Source organism: Gracilinanus agilis, chromosome 5, assembly GCF_016433145.1.
Source record: "Gracilinanus agilis isolate LMUSP501 chromosome 5, AgileGrace, whole genome shotgun sequence".
Taxonomy (NCBI): Eukaryota; Metazoa; Chordata; class Mammalia; order Didelphimorphia; family Didelphidae; genus Gracilinanus; species Gracilinanus agilis.
Window position 1 is genome coordinate 265,836,873 of NC_058134.1, and position 15,643 is coordinate 265,852,515.

General features: G+C 34.8%; 1 protein-coding gene across 1 annotated transcript in view; it reads left to right on the forward strand.

The window, feature by feature from the left end:
* Nucleotides 1–15,643, forward strand: part of PTPRR (protein tyrosine phosphatase receptor type R) — a 355,218-nt gene that overhangs the window by 179,116 nt on the left and 160,459 nt on the right. The window lies entirely within an intron of this gene.

A 15,643-nucleotide genomic window follows, 5' to 3' on the forward strand; every position in this document is an offset into this window, starting at 1 on the left:
CTTTCTTTCTTTCTTTCTTCCTTCCTTCCTTCCTTCCTTCCTTCCTTCCTTCCTTCCTTCCTTCCTTCCTTCCTTCCTTCCTTCCTCTCTCTCTCTCTCTCTCTCTCTCTCTCTCTCTCTCTCTCACTGAGCCCTCAAGCAACTAACTGTAAAGAGGTTGAAAGGCAGAGGTAAGAATATTTAATCAAACTATTTACTATGCTATGTTAGGAATCCTTCATGTTTGACAGCAAAGTGATTACTCTAAGAAAGCCTATGGAATTATGGATGCTGGACAGTGTAATGAGGCAGTAATTGCATTGGGGGATTCTAGTAACTTGATCAGCCAGGAGAGTGAAGCTTTTGAAAGTGATTTACTGAGGTCATCATAACCCTCAATGTCATTAGAGCCTGATAGGCACATTCTGGGCTTGCTTTATTTATTTTTCTATAGCATTGTTCTGAAACATGCAAAGGAAATGGATTTATTTCTTGCTTTGTTGACCTAGGTAAAACTTAGAGTTTCTTTCCTAGGTAAAGAAGAGAGCATAATATGGTGCTTGCCAATTCTCTCCCCTTCTCCCCCCCAAGTATTGATTGATGCTGCTTTTGTAAAGTGCCTTTGGAAACCATCATCTGAAATAGAAGAAAAGGGTCATAAAATATAAATCAAAGTTACTCATTACAGACTCATTTTCTTCTGTGTTTTGTTATATCCTGGATTTCTTTGGTGTGGGTAGTTTTCAATCAATACAAATCACAGTCCCTTAATGACTTTTCATTCTGCAATTCTCTATGCATAATATTAGTCATAATATGCATTCTCTGCAACGATTGTATTGAAATAAAAATTTACGTTTCTATTCTTCCAAAACTTGTTTCTCCTTTTTTTTAGAGAGCAGGGGAAATAGGCTTAGGAAGTGGCTAAGTTTCTCGCAGAGAGATTCCTTCTGCCAATGCAGATCAGCAACCAAAATAGTTCAAGAAAGTTGCTGGAAATACAGAAAAGTAGAACGGTTTGCCCACAATCAAAATGCCAGTATATGTCAGAGGTAGGATTTGAACCCAAGTCCTCCTAAAACTAAAGCCAGCTCTCTATCCACCATATCCTGCTACCTCTAGTAATATTCATGGTCTGCAAAAATTGTACTAAATTATTAATTCCTGTTTTTTTTCTTTCTAATATCTATCTCTAATGACAGAAATAAAATCTAAACAATCTCAAAACGTATTACTGCTTTGTTCCCATTGGCACTGAAGGAGTTAAAATTTACCTTTGAATTGGAAAGATAGTTTTTTTGGCTTTTAATTTTATTTTGCTTCGTTTTGTAAACTTCATGGTTTTAGCCTGCCCCATTGGATATTTACAAATGTCTTTCCACACCATTTTCCTGTAGGCTATGTTCTTTTTAAAACTTGAGCTCATTTGAAAAAATGCTCCTCTGTTTCTAAGAAGCCCAAAAAAGGGACTTTGTTGTACTCCTATTATCATCAGTTTCCATCACCAAAAGTTTCATCATTTGGCTTTTTAACGTGTGCTCCCTCCACTGGATAGCTATTTTCACTAAAGAAGTTTGGACCTTTTAGTTTAAAAAGGCAAAGACTGAAATAGAAAGAGTCCCAAAACTCTGACTGCTGTTGGAATCTTAGCTAAGTCTTAAATGAGCAATTCAGTACCTCAATGGATAGATAGATCTCTGGGTCTGGAGTCTGGAAGACCTGAATTCAAATTCAGAGTCAGATTTTGCTTACTAGCTATGTGACTCTGGGCAATCCATTTAACCTTTGTTTGCTTTAAACCACTGGAGAAGGAAATGGCAAACCACTCCAGTATCTTTGCCAAGAAAACCCCATCCACAATATGGTCCACGGAGTCACAAAGAGTTGGACACAACTGAGGGACTAAACAACAGCATTATATTGCACTGACGTGCTCCACCCTGTGTTATTGAAATTAATAAAATAATGAAAAAAGAAAAAAATTCAAGAATAAATAGGAGCACACAGGACATTTTATGACTGTTTTGTGACATATTCATCTCTGTATTCTTCTGTGGTCATACCCCACATGGAGTATTGGGTACCATATTTTAGGAAGGATGTCAATAAACCAAAAATTATCTAGATGAAGTTAGCCAAGCTGGTGATGGCCCTTTGGCTCATTTCACACAAGGATCAGTTCAAGAAGCTAGAAATATTTAGGCCAGAGAAGAGGGGACTTCTGGGTGGATGAGAGTTGTTGTCACTTGAAAGGAAGATCCAAGTTCAAATCCTACCTCAGATATTTACCAGCTATGTAATAACTCTGAGCAAGTAGATATGAGCCTGTTTGTGTCTCAGTTTACGCATATGTAAAATATGGATAATAATAGCACTTAACCTCAGAGGGATGTGAGGATCCAAATAAAAAGTGAAGAGTTTTGCAAACTTTAAAGTGCTGTATAAATATTAACTATAATTAGTAACTGTGATTGGATCCCTCTTCCTGAAAGTCTTCAAGCAAGGTCCAATCACAGTTACTAATTATAGCTAATATGTATATGTTTAAATAGAATAATAATTATTTATTTATATGTACATCTATTATATAATTAATAATAGTTAATATTAAAAATAATAAATTTGTCTAAAAAGGGACTTTTTTCAGGTATGAAAAGCTAAGACTTTTCCCAGGTCTAAATCTTGGACTTCTTAGAGTCTCTGTTTCTAATACTTAATCCCTACCATTATATGGGAGGTCCTGGGTTCAAATGTGAACTCAGACATTTCCTAGCTGTATGACCCCAGGCAAGTCACTTAATCCCCACTGCTAAACCCTTGCAACTCTTCTGCTTTGGAACTAATCTATAATATTGATTGAAGATAAGGGTTTTTTAAAAACCCACTCACACATTTCATGTAGTTTTACTATTTAACATTCATATTTCTTCATATTTCTTTTTCTTGATGGTTTTTAAGATTAGTATAACTTTTAAAAATAACGATGAAGTCTCTGGGGGTGGCTAGATGGCTCAGTGGATTGAGAGCCTGACCTAGACTCAGGAGGTCCTGAATTCAAATCTGGACTCAGCATTCCCAGATGTGTGACCCTAGGCAAGTCATTTAATTCCCAATATTTAGCCCTCACCACTCTTCTGCACCAATAGAAAGTATTGGTTCTAAGGCTTAAAGTAAGAGTTATTAAAATAAAAATAATAACGAAATATTTGTAATGGGGTTTTGTTTTACTTGTTTTCTCAATGGAGAGGAAGGGAAGTAAGAGAACCAAATTTAATTTTTAAAATATTAAAATAAATTAAAATTTTAAATCATTAAAATATTGAAAAAATTAAATAAAATCAAAATATTACTAAAATATTAATTTTTAAATATTAAAATAAAGGAAGTTAGTCACAAAATGCCAAGAACATGTAAAGCTAAGCACTTTATAAATATTATCTCATTTGGTATTATCTGTCAAAACAGAAGATAAAAATAAATGAAAATAAAATGATAGAGTACATCCTGTAGGGTAGAAATCATTACCTCAACAGGTGATCTGTCCCAGAAAAGATCAGTTCAGGAGATCCTCAGCTCGCCAACACATGGTGTGCCAGAAGTTCACTTTTTCAATTCAGTTATTTAGAACTTGAAATTCATCTTCCCACAGAGTCAATATTAGAGGTGATGATTAGGTTCCCTGATTAGTTCCTAATAGCTTTGTTCAGCCCAGGATGTGGCAGGAACAACTCATCAGCAATAAAAATGACAGAGAAAACTTGTTTGCTGAATCGAATGGAGAACAATCTTTTTCTAAAACTAGCAATTCAAAAGGACAAGGAAGAACAAGAAAGATCTTTTTGCTTATTTTGAAGAGTGCTGCTTTTTTATAAGTAGGTAATGATTAGAGAAAAGAGAAAGAACAATTCAATTAGTTGGAGATAAAATCAAGCTGTCTGATGGGGATGTCTGGTCATCTGGGGGAATTTGAGGGTTCGGAATAATCGTTCTTTTTATGTCCCTTTCAGTTAAAACCTTCTGACATTTTCTTTCCCACTTCCTGGTGTATCTGAAGCCTTATTCTTCTGCTTTTCATCTAGGATTAGGATTGGTTTTTGTCTCAAAAAATAGATTTTTTAAAAGATCTTTTTCTGGGGTATTTGATGGAGAATTGGAAGAGAGGAGAATACATGTATATGTGTGCATGTATGTCTATAAAATAGAATATTACTAAGAGTTATTGCTATTATTATTATGTAACAAATTATGCGTAATAAAATTTATTCAATTCCTTCACATATATAATATGTGATATATACTTGAGTGTATTATAGATAATATATACTTGATTATCCTCTGGATGGGAAGGAATATTATATTTATATATAATATAAAGAATATAAAGCATATTCCACATAATTTGCATATAATAATAGCAATGACTTTCTCTGGCAATAATATTTTATTTTTTCCCTAATCAGATGTAGAAGCAATATTGAACATTCATTTTCTTGCATTTTAACTTCAAAATTTTTTCCTCTTTCCCTTCCCTCCCTCTTTCCTGAGATTTTAAGTCATTTGACATGGAATACATATTTCCATGTAAATTGTGTTGTGGAAGAAGTTGCATATCACTAAAAAATGCAAAGAAAAATAAGTGGAAAATGCTCTGCTTCCATTTGCATTAAATCTCCAGTTCTTTTTCTGGTGGAGGATAGCATTTTTCATCATGAGTCCTATGACTCTTGATGAGTCTTGGATCATTGTATTGAATAGCAATAACTTTCTATTCTTTCATTAGTTCGTAAATTTCAATTTTATTTTCTCTCAACCCCTTTTATTTTTTTTAGACTAAAAGATCCTAATCTTTATATTTTAATCCTCTACTCAGCAGAGATCTAAGTCTAAGAGCTACTCTCAATAATCTGGGGATGTAGGTACTACAGGTATTGTTATCCCCATTTTTCAGATGTGGAAACTGAGGCTAACTATGGTCAAGTGATTTGCTCATGGTTCCACAGGTAATAAATGCAAGAGATGAAATTCAAACCCAGGTTTTTCTGACTCCAAATCCCAAATGTTATTATCTATTACACCAAGGGTTCTTAACCTTGGGTCCATGGATAGATTTCACAAGTTTTGTGAACTTAGATAAGAAAAAAAATTACAGCTTTATTTTCAATAGCATCTACTTGAATTTGGCATTTGCTTCTGTTATTAATGCAAGTGATAAACCACAAGATTATTAACTGTACTTGTTATTTTCTCTCTGATTGAAATCAGATATTTCCACATCACACTATTAGCTGTTGTAATTTATGTTCATTACTGCTTCAAAATTGCTATTAGACCTACCTGAAGATAAATTACTGTCATAATTTTTAAAATAGTTTGATGACTACATTTCAATGTAATTAGTTTCCTTTGTAATCAATGTGTTTTATTTTATATACTCAAAAACATTTTTAGAGGAAATCTATAGGTTCCACTAGATTGTTAAATGTTCCATGAAATAAAAAAAGGTTGAGAAGCCCTGTACTATATACACCAAATTCCCCCTATCATTTCACAGATCAAGTACTTATAATTTAAGGGACTTCCTGTGGATAACAACAGAAATCAAATGATAAAAATAACAATAACAAGATCTGCTGATAGATGACATTTAGAATAATTTAAAGAAATTAATATTTGTTGTTTCCCAGTAGAGTATCAAAAAAACCCAAATCTTAAATAATACCCAACCTTTTTTAAAAATGATTTTATATTATTTATAAAAGGGCATTTAGAATATTCATTTTAGAGGATTTTATCCCAAGGGTACTGCTATTTTTTGTTTAAACCAATGGTTCCCAAAGTGGGTGCTACCGCCCCCTGATGGGCGCTGCAGCAATCCAGGATAGCGGTGATGGCCACACTTTTTTTTGTATTACATTCTATTCTGAGTTCAATAAATAGTTTCATAATCTCCAGGGGGGTGCTAAGTAATATTTTTTTTCTGGAAAGGGGGCGGTAGGCCAAAAAAGTTTGGGAACCACTGGTTTAAACTGAATGGTTCTAATCATTTTGGGAAAGTTGGAGAGCCACTTCTCTAAATCATAAACCTCTGAGGGTGTCTTCAAAGAAAAAGGCCATCAGAAACAGAATGTCAGCCTTGATTGGCCATCTCTCTCATCCAGGGTCACCACTCTTATGGACTCATATTATCTAGATTCTGTATTCTTAAAGCAAATCATTTTTTGAAGTTGGAAATGACTAGCATCTGTTTTCCAATTTATGTGCTTTAGGGTTTTGTTTTTTTTATATTGATGGCGGAATGGTGGCTTTAAGCCTAGATAAGGATCCAATGTAGGAGATCTTACTTTCTACCAAAAGAACTTTGGATTTCTAACTTATAAGCAAATGTAATGAAGGGAGGTACTGAGAGTTATATAAAAATGTATATCCATTAAGCCTGGACACAGGAGGTCTTTGGTTCAAATGTGGCTTCACACCCTACCTGTGTGACCCTGGGTAAGTTGCCTAACTCCAGTTGCCTAGCTCTTATTGCTCTTCTTCCATGGAACCGACATTTATTATCAATTCTAAGAAGGAAGGTAAGGATTATTTTTTTAAATGCTTATTCCTTAAAGGACTGAATTTGAACAAAGAAAAACACCATTGATTTTCCACTCAATAATAATCAATAATAAATATTAATCAAGACATGTTCTGAGTGCCATAGAGGTGAGGCTGACAAATTGAAGCATGCCTACGCAAAAGGGAGTGATGAAGATAATACAAACATATGCCTTGTAAAGATTGACCGAAAGAGCTGAAGGAATATTCAGGCTAAAGAAAAGATACTTATGGATAACATGATTCTGATGTTATCTTTTGTTCCCAAGGTCCCAAGGTTCTTCAAGTATTTGAAAGCAGATAGAGATGTGATTCATAGACAGATATAGAAGACAGATTCAACTTGTTTGGTTTAGCCCAGAAGGCCAAAGAGAAATTCATGGAGGTAGATTTGAGCTGACTATAAAGAAAAACTATAAAAAAAAACTTATTGACAGTTAAATTTATTCAAAAGTGGAATGTCTTCTTGGGGAGGGGGAGGAGGGAGCTAGAGAACATAGACTGTTAAATGTCAGAAAATGAATATTAAAAATTGTATCGACATATAATCTGAAAAAATTAAAATTTTAAATTAAAAAAAAAAGATAGAGAAGATAGTTTTCCCTCATTGAATTCCTTCAAACCACAAAATCACAGAATTCAAGAGGTGGAAGGGATCTCAGCAGTCTTGTTCAACATATGCCTGAGAAGAATCCACACCATAATATACCCAGGAAATGAATACCAGGAAATGGTCATCTACTCTTTGTCTAGATACTTCAAGGAAGGGGAAACCACTGTCTTTCAAGGAAGCACACTCTATTTTTGTTGTTCTTGTTGTTCAGTCATTTCCAATTGTGTCTGAATCTTTGTGACTCTGTTTAGGGTCTTCTTGGCAGAGATACTGGAGTGGTTTGCCATTTCCTTCTTCAGCTCATTTTACATATGAGGAAACTGAGGCGAGCAGGGTTGCCTGATTTGCCCAAGGTCCCACAGCTAGTGAGTGTCTAAGGTCAGATTCCAGCATTACTGTTCTATATACTGCACCACCTAACTGCCCCATTCCAATTTGGGACAGTTCTAATCATTAATGCAATTTCCCCCCCACCCCATATCAAACCTAAATTTACCTCTTTGTAACTTCTACTCATTGTTCATGCTTCTTCCCTCTGAAACAAAAATGAGTCTAATCTTTCCTCCTTTGAAAGCCCTCCAAATACTTACATTCTTCCATAATCCCCCTTCTCTACCTCCCCCCTAAGTCTTCTCTTATTCAGGCTAAATATCCTTCATTACTTCACCCATTCCTTATGTAACATGACTCAAGGCTCTTCACCACTTGGATGGCATCCTCTGGACACTCTCCAGCTCATCAACCCCTAGACCTGGCCCCAAGTCACATGAGATGTGCACAGTCTGACCAGGACAAAGTGCAATGTAAATCTTGTGTGTTTTTTTAAACCCTTACCTTCTGTCTCAGTGACAAATCTGTGATAGAAGGACAAGGCTAGGCAACTGGGGTTAAGTGACTTTGCCAGGATCACACAACTAGGAAGTGTCTGAGGACAGATTTGAAGCCATATCTTGGAGCTGCCCCTCTATAATATGTTCTTGTTCAGTTGTGAGCTCATTTCTAAGGTATTTTCTGAAATGGAAACTGATTCTGTAGATCTACATAGAGAGGCAATGCAGTCTTATACTACTACTAATAGTAGCTACCCTTTACAGGGCACTTCAAAGTTTGAAAATGCATTACAAATACTTTATTTAATTCTTGTGGCAACTTCCACCAGAATTACCATTAGAATAATAAGAATGAATAAATAATAAATGAACAAATAAATGCAAGAATGATTATATAAATGAATAATAAATAATATTTTAGTTAATAATAAATAACAATGTAAAATAAGTAAATAAATAATAAAATGAAGATTTTACAGATGAGGAAACTGAGATTCTTTAGGGCCTTACAGCTAGTTAGAGTCTAAGGCAGAAGTCAAACTAAGGTATTTTTTATGCCTCAAAGTCACAAAGACCTGTGTTCAAGTCTTATCTTTGATGGGCACTCACTGCAACCCAGGGAAGTCCCTTTAACCTTTTTGTACTTGAGGCATCTCTCTGACTCCACGTTGCAGAGAAGGTGCCAATATTCATTGACAAAAAGAGTTCCCTCACTTATCTCAATGAAACACAAGGCTGGTCCCTAAGCCTTTTATTTGAGGAAATTCTGAGCTATTCAAAATGATTCATTATCAAGTTGGGCTTGCCAGCTTCTGTTCAATTTTTTTAGTTCGCTCTTTTCTTAAGAAAGTTTGAGACTTTGGATCAAGTGATTTTTACAAATCAGAATACCCAGCTATGCAAATAAACTCTGATTCTTATTCATCCAGTGTCAAAGAGAATTAAAAATTAAACTCAGAATTTTTATTCTAACATTAGATCATTATAGTCAACAGCTTCAAAGACTCTGTTTGGGTCCATTTTTTCCCCATATACCACAGAACTCAGTCATAATCAACAGAATTGAAAAATATATTATTTGATACTGAAATTGAATAGATAAATAATTGCATTGGGGGGATAATAAAACAGAACATAGAATTTGAGGGTTGAAAAGAAATTTTAGCTATCGCCTTGTCATGATCATTTAAAACTAGGCTGTTGCCTTTTCATAATGTAGCATATTGTTTATGTTCTCCAAATAACTGAATTTTACAGATGCTTCCAGGCACCCGATTAGACACGCATGACATTTTCAAATATGTGGTTTGTTTAGCACCTCTCCAAAGGGAGTGTCGAGTGGGTGAAGTGACAAATCGTCAGACACCGACAATTTTCCAAGAAAATGTGTATGGGCGACTTCCATTCCATTCAGGCAGTTCTAGGTGGAAGGAATGTATGAGTAAGAATAATTAATTCCTTTACTTGAATCAATAATAGAAAGAACATCATTTGTCATTCACATGAAGTCTTTAGATACAGCTTGTGGTTTATAAAACTGTTGAGGAGGTAACAACATCCTGGGGAGGAGAGGGAAGTGGGAGAAGGCAGGAGAATTAGGAAACAGTTTTAGAAAATGAACAAAAACAGGGTTGTTTGGCTCTGGGCAGGGAAGAGCTTTGGAAAGTCAAATCAGTAGCGATCATCTTCATGCAAGAAAAAAATTATTTTCTTAGTCGTTATGAGTTTTGATAGTTGAAATAAAAAATGCTCTATAATTTTCTTAGGACCAAAAAGCACACTGAGAACACATTTAGTAAATTCACAGTTGGAGTAGGGGGCAGCCAGGAAATAGCCAAAATAGTCTAGATGATGTTTTTATATCTTATTGCCATCTAATTGCCGTGTAAATTTATTTTAATTTTTAAAATTTAAACTTAAAAATTTTTAAACTTTAATTTTTAAAATTTAAACTTAAAAAAAACTTTTTAAAATGTCATATTATCAGTTCTAAGGCACAAGAGCAACAAGGGCTAGACAATCGGTGTTATATAACTTGCCAAGGGTCACACAGCTAGAAGTGTTTGAGGTCAGATTTGAACCCAAGTCCTCCTGACTCCAGGTCTGGCACTCCATCCACTGTGCTCCATTCACTGAGCTGCCCCTTTTCATTGCCATGTAATTTAATGAAAGTAGTTTGTTGGTAACAGAACTTCTAAAAATTATTGGAAGAGGCCAGGAGACAGAATGGCATGGAATTAGGAAGATCCGAATTCAAATCTAAACTCATACATTTACCATCAGTGTGACCCTAGCCAATCACTTCACTTCTCTGGGTCTTGGTTTCCTCCTCTACTACTAGTGGCATCTACCTCACAAGAATTTTATAAAAATCACATTAGATAATGATGATAAAGCATTTAAAAAACTCTAAAGTAATTTATAAATGTGAGTTATTGTTGCTATTATTATTGTAATGTAGATCTAGTACAAGGAGGCACCTCAAAAGCCACCTAGATCACCTATTCATTTTATATGAAAAAAAGCTGAAACTCAAGGAAGAAGGCTTGCCCTGCTTAACACAGGTAGTAAGAAGTAGTGGCAGTATGTGAACACAGGTCCTTTTTCTACAGAGCTAGAGTACTTTTCAATGCTCCTTTCTAATAAGAATAATAAAAATAGATCTTAAAAAATTTAGAGTCATCTTGAAGTCTCAAAAAAGTTTTCAAACTTTTCTGAGTAGAAAAAAAATTCCTTTTTTCAAATACTTTATTTTTTCTAATTATATGTAAAAAAACATTTTTAACATTCAATCTTTAAAATTTTGAATTCCAATCTTTCTCCCTCCTTTCCTCTGCTCCCCCTTCATTGAGAAGACAAGCATTTTGAGATGAGTATTTATGTGTAATCATGCAAAACATTTCCATATTACGTTGTAAAAGAAAACATAAACTGAAAAAAAAGAAAATTAGAAAATATTTTTAAAGTATTCAATGGATAGCATTTTCCATCATGTTCAGTCATAGGTCACTGTGTTGCTGAGACTAGCCAAGTCATTCACAGTTGTACAATATTGCTGTTGCAATATACAATATTTTCCTGGTTCTGCTTGCTTCGCTTTGCATCAGTTCTTGTAAGTCTTTCCACGTTTTTCTTAAAGCATCTTTATCATCATTTCTTATAACACAGTTGTATTCCATCACAACCCTATACCACAGTTTGCTCAACCATTCTTCTATTAATAAGTATTTCCTCGATTTCTAATTCTTTGCCACTACAGGAATAAAAAATAAATGTTTTGTCATGAAGGTCCTTTTCCTTAAAAAAAATCTTTTTGGGAAAATACAGACCTAGGTCAAAAGGTATGCACAATTTCATAGCTTTTTTGTACATAGTTCCAAATTACTCTCCAGAATGGTTGAATCAGTTCAATATTCCATTTTCCCACATTCCCTCCAATATTTGTAATTTTCTTTTTCTGCCATAATAGCTAATCAGATAGGTGTGATTTGGAACTCCAGAACTGCCTTAATTTGCATTTCTCTTATCTGTAGTGATTTAGAGCATTTTTTTTCATATGACTATAGAGAGCTTTGATTTCTTCATCTGAAAACTGTCAGTTTATATCTTTGGACCATTTATCAACTGGGGAATGACTTGTATTCTTATTAATTTGATTCAGTTCTCTATATATTAGGGAATATATTTCTTACTGAATTTCTAACCAGAAGTTCACAGAGCTAATGAGGTCACAAACTGTATGTCCAGTCTTAACCAGCTGTCTTATTCCAATGGTCACAGAAAAATCACATCAGAGAGTATGGATGAATCAGCATACCTCAAACATTGTGTTTATTTTTTCATTTTGGGTCCAGACCTGTGATTTCCAGTAACCACTATCCTTATAACCATGAGCAAATTATTTACTCTCCTCTCCTCAGGTCTCTGTTTCCTTATCCATAAAATAAAAGAGCTATATTAGATGGTCTCTGAGGTCTCTGATGACTCAATCTATGATTGGTTGACCTTATGTTCAGTACAGAAACTCTTTCGAGCACTATACATAGCATCATTTAGCGGTGGAGAATTGCCAAGGGCACTGAAAAAAAAAGTGACTTATCATATAGGTTGGATATCAGAGGCAAGTTGGGAATCCAGGTCATCCTGACTCCAAGTTCTTTCCCAAGACCATACTTCCTCCATCCATCATTTTTTACTTTTAGATAGCTAAAGTAACTTCTCAAAATGACAGCTGACCAGTAGCATGATTTCAAAATCTATTGGACATTTGATCATAGAAGAAAATATTTTCACATGTTTCTTATTCAAGATAGCATTATTTTATTAAAACTATTGATTGTCTAAGATGCCTTATTATGCTGTTTTTAGCTTCTTACGATCTATGGTTTTCCATTTCTCTTTTTCCTGGTATGTTGGTATGTGTAAAGGGAACCCACTCTCCCCACAAGGTCATCCTACCTGTGTCCCTGAGCTGTGTGATTGAATGTCATGTAAACACTCCAAACATAGGTCATAGGTGCTAGGGACATGACCTGGGACTAAGGGTTATGGGTTGGGCCAAAAGAAAGATTGAAAGGGGATGCAAGGGGGTGCAACCTCTATTTCCTTAGGTGTTGGCAGTGGAGGACCATGGTGGCAGAGAGAGATAGCCATGTGGAGAGACACATGGTTAGAAATAGATTAGAAATAGGCTTTAATCTCTATATATCTGCTTTCCCTATTTCAAGTAAATATTAATAAACTCTATGGAAACTAAGAACCAGGAGTTTTTTATTGAACTTTAACAGGTATAAGCAGAACAAAACATTAGAAAGACAAATGAATTTCAAAAGAGTTAAGAACTTTTTATCAATTAAATACCAAGCATGACTCCGGAAGTTTGATGAAGCAGATATACCAGGACCTTTTACAACAGGTCAAGTTCCTATCTATATATGGGCTTGTTTTTTTTTAACTTTCCTTTCCCCATTACCAATGCCAGGCAAATTACTTTTATTGCTTTCCTGAAATTCAAACAAAGTTTATAGAAAAGAAAGAAACTCCCTTCATTGGTCCATTACAACCTAATTTCATGATAAATTTTGAAATAACAAATTTTGTTTTCCTTTAAATGAGATTCAAAGTATATTAGATGTAGACCAGTGAGCCTTCTAAATTAGATTCTCTCCTTTTGGTCCCAAAGAAAAAGTCATACTTTCAACACTCATACAAATTTAGCAATGGAGTGATGAGAGTTGAGGTAAGATATGCATTGCCTTGATATTTGAGAGACTGAGGAAGAAATCTTTGTGTCCCTAAGTGCCTAATACAGTGTCTTCAGGCACTTAGCTAGAAATTAGTAACTTTTATCAGATTGATTGCTTTGTTGAGTGACTTGACAAACTTTCCAGAGATCCTGACTTTCTCATTTTTAAAGTGAGGTTAGGACTAGGTGATCTCTAGGTTCTCTTCTGATTGCAAATTCTATGATCCTGCATACATTAGCAAGGCATTGTGGTGAGACTCTGGGAAATTCATGGATGGAATCATTAAATCTCAGAGTTGGGAAGGATCCCAGAGATCATTTATTTCTACTAGTATCTCAAAAGGGTCCTGAACTCTCCACAACTCACTGTCAAGAATTCATCTAGCTTCTACTTGGAAAATTCCTATGATGGAGTCTCTTGAGGCAACCTAATCCATTTGGGACAGCAACAACAGGAACTCAAGTCAAAAATTCATTAAGCACCTATTGGGTAGGAGGTCCTGTGGTATGTACTACAAAAAGAAAGAAAAGAAATTAAACATTCCCTGCCATGATGTAGTTTTTTATATTACTCCAAGGATCGTCTTATTGTTGCCACATCTCTATTGTTGATTCCATTGTAAAGCTGAACAATTCTCATCTCTCTTCCATAGGACAGCCTTCTAACTGCCCCCAAACAACTACCATGACCTTGCAAAATCTTTTCCAAACTGAATTTCTCCAGTCCTTTCAAATAGCCCTGATATGCAAGAGTGTCTAATCTCATTATTGTCCTGGCACCTTCTCTATACAATTCATCAGTGTGTTTCCTAACACATGGCAAGCAGAATAAAATAATATATGATCATAGGAATGTATATTGATAGTCTCTTCTCTCTTGACCTGAAAATTATGCTTTTATTAAATACTGCTTAAAATTACACTAAGGTTTTTGGCTATCATGTTACATTGTTGACTCATATTGGGCATATAGTCCCCACACATGCATGCATGCACACAAACAACACTAAGACCTTTTCGATATAATCTATTGTCTATCTGTATCTCCCTAATTCCTGTATTTGTAGAGATGATTTTTAAAGGAAAATTTAAGCCCAGAATTTTACATTTCTCCCTATTGAATTTCATCTTGTTAAAATTTGGTCTTTGTTCTAGCATATCGAGTTGTCATACCATATACTAGCTATGCAGTATTTTGTCAGCGCCATATTTCATACCTATACCATGCATTCCTTTATCAGAATCATGAATGAAATTTTGAACAGGGTGGGATCGAGGACAAATCTCTGGAAGACTTTATTAGGGCACCGTTTCTATGTTGCCACTGATCTATTATTGCATACTCTTTAGGCTTGGACACCCAACCTGTCCTAAATCCATCCAATTGTTCTATCATTCAGCTCACTTGTCTCGATGTAGGCCACTAGGGTACAACAAGAGACTCCGACAAGTGCCTTTGCCAAAACTTAGGGATGCAATATTGTATCCTAAAATATAATATTGTATCCTAAAAATCAATTTAGTCTGATTTTCCGATTTACTAACAGTCAAAAAAGAAAGTGTTAGTATTAGTCTTACATGACTTATTCTGTATCAACCCACACTATGTGACTATTACATGACATAGAAGGAATTTTCTCTGTTTTTTGAAGAGGCAGTATAGTATAATAGGTAGGATGCTAGACTTTGAGTAAAAAAGACATGATTTCAAATCTAGCACCAGATAACTTATTAGTTTTTCGATCATAGGTGAGTCACACAAACTCTGCCTCTGTTTCCTCATCTGAAAGATAAAGGAGTTGGGTCTGATGGCCTCTAAGGCTTGCAATCATCACAACTTCTCTTCTTAGATATTCACAAATCATCTGTTTTTAATATTTTGCAGTTTTACCATAAATCTAAATCAAGCTCCCTGGCTTATTAATTTGAATACCCTATCATTATCCTCTTGGGTGAAATGAAGACAATATTTGTCTGCTTCTACTCAAGAAATACTTCTCCAACCTTCTACTTTTCCTCTTTCAGACTTGATTTCTTTTGCTATGAAATGACTGAGATACAGAAGGGCTGGGGAAATAAGAGGGTGAAATTTTATGGACTGAATTATTTCATTTTAAGGCAAAACTCTTAAAGAGATTTCATGAGTTTATTTGATATAATGGTTGCTGGGGAATTCATCTGGCTTTATTAAGGGGTAACTCATAAACATCTTTATTCATTTTCCAGGTTTTCCTGTTCAGTTATTTTACAATGGAAGCTATTTGTTTTATGAATGACTATATAGAGTGCACATGCCAGAGAGTGATTAGACAATTAATCTCTGACCTATAATAAAATGAGTAATAACTGATTGCAAAACTTGGGACAAAGTTTCTTTAT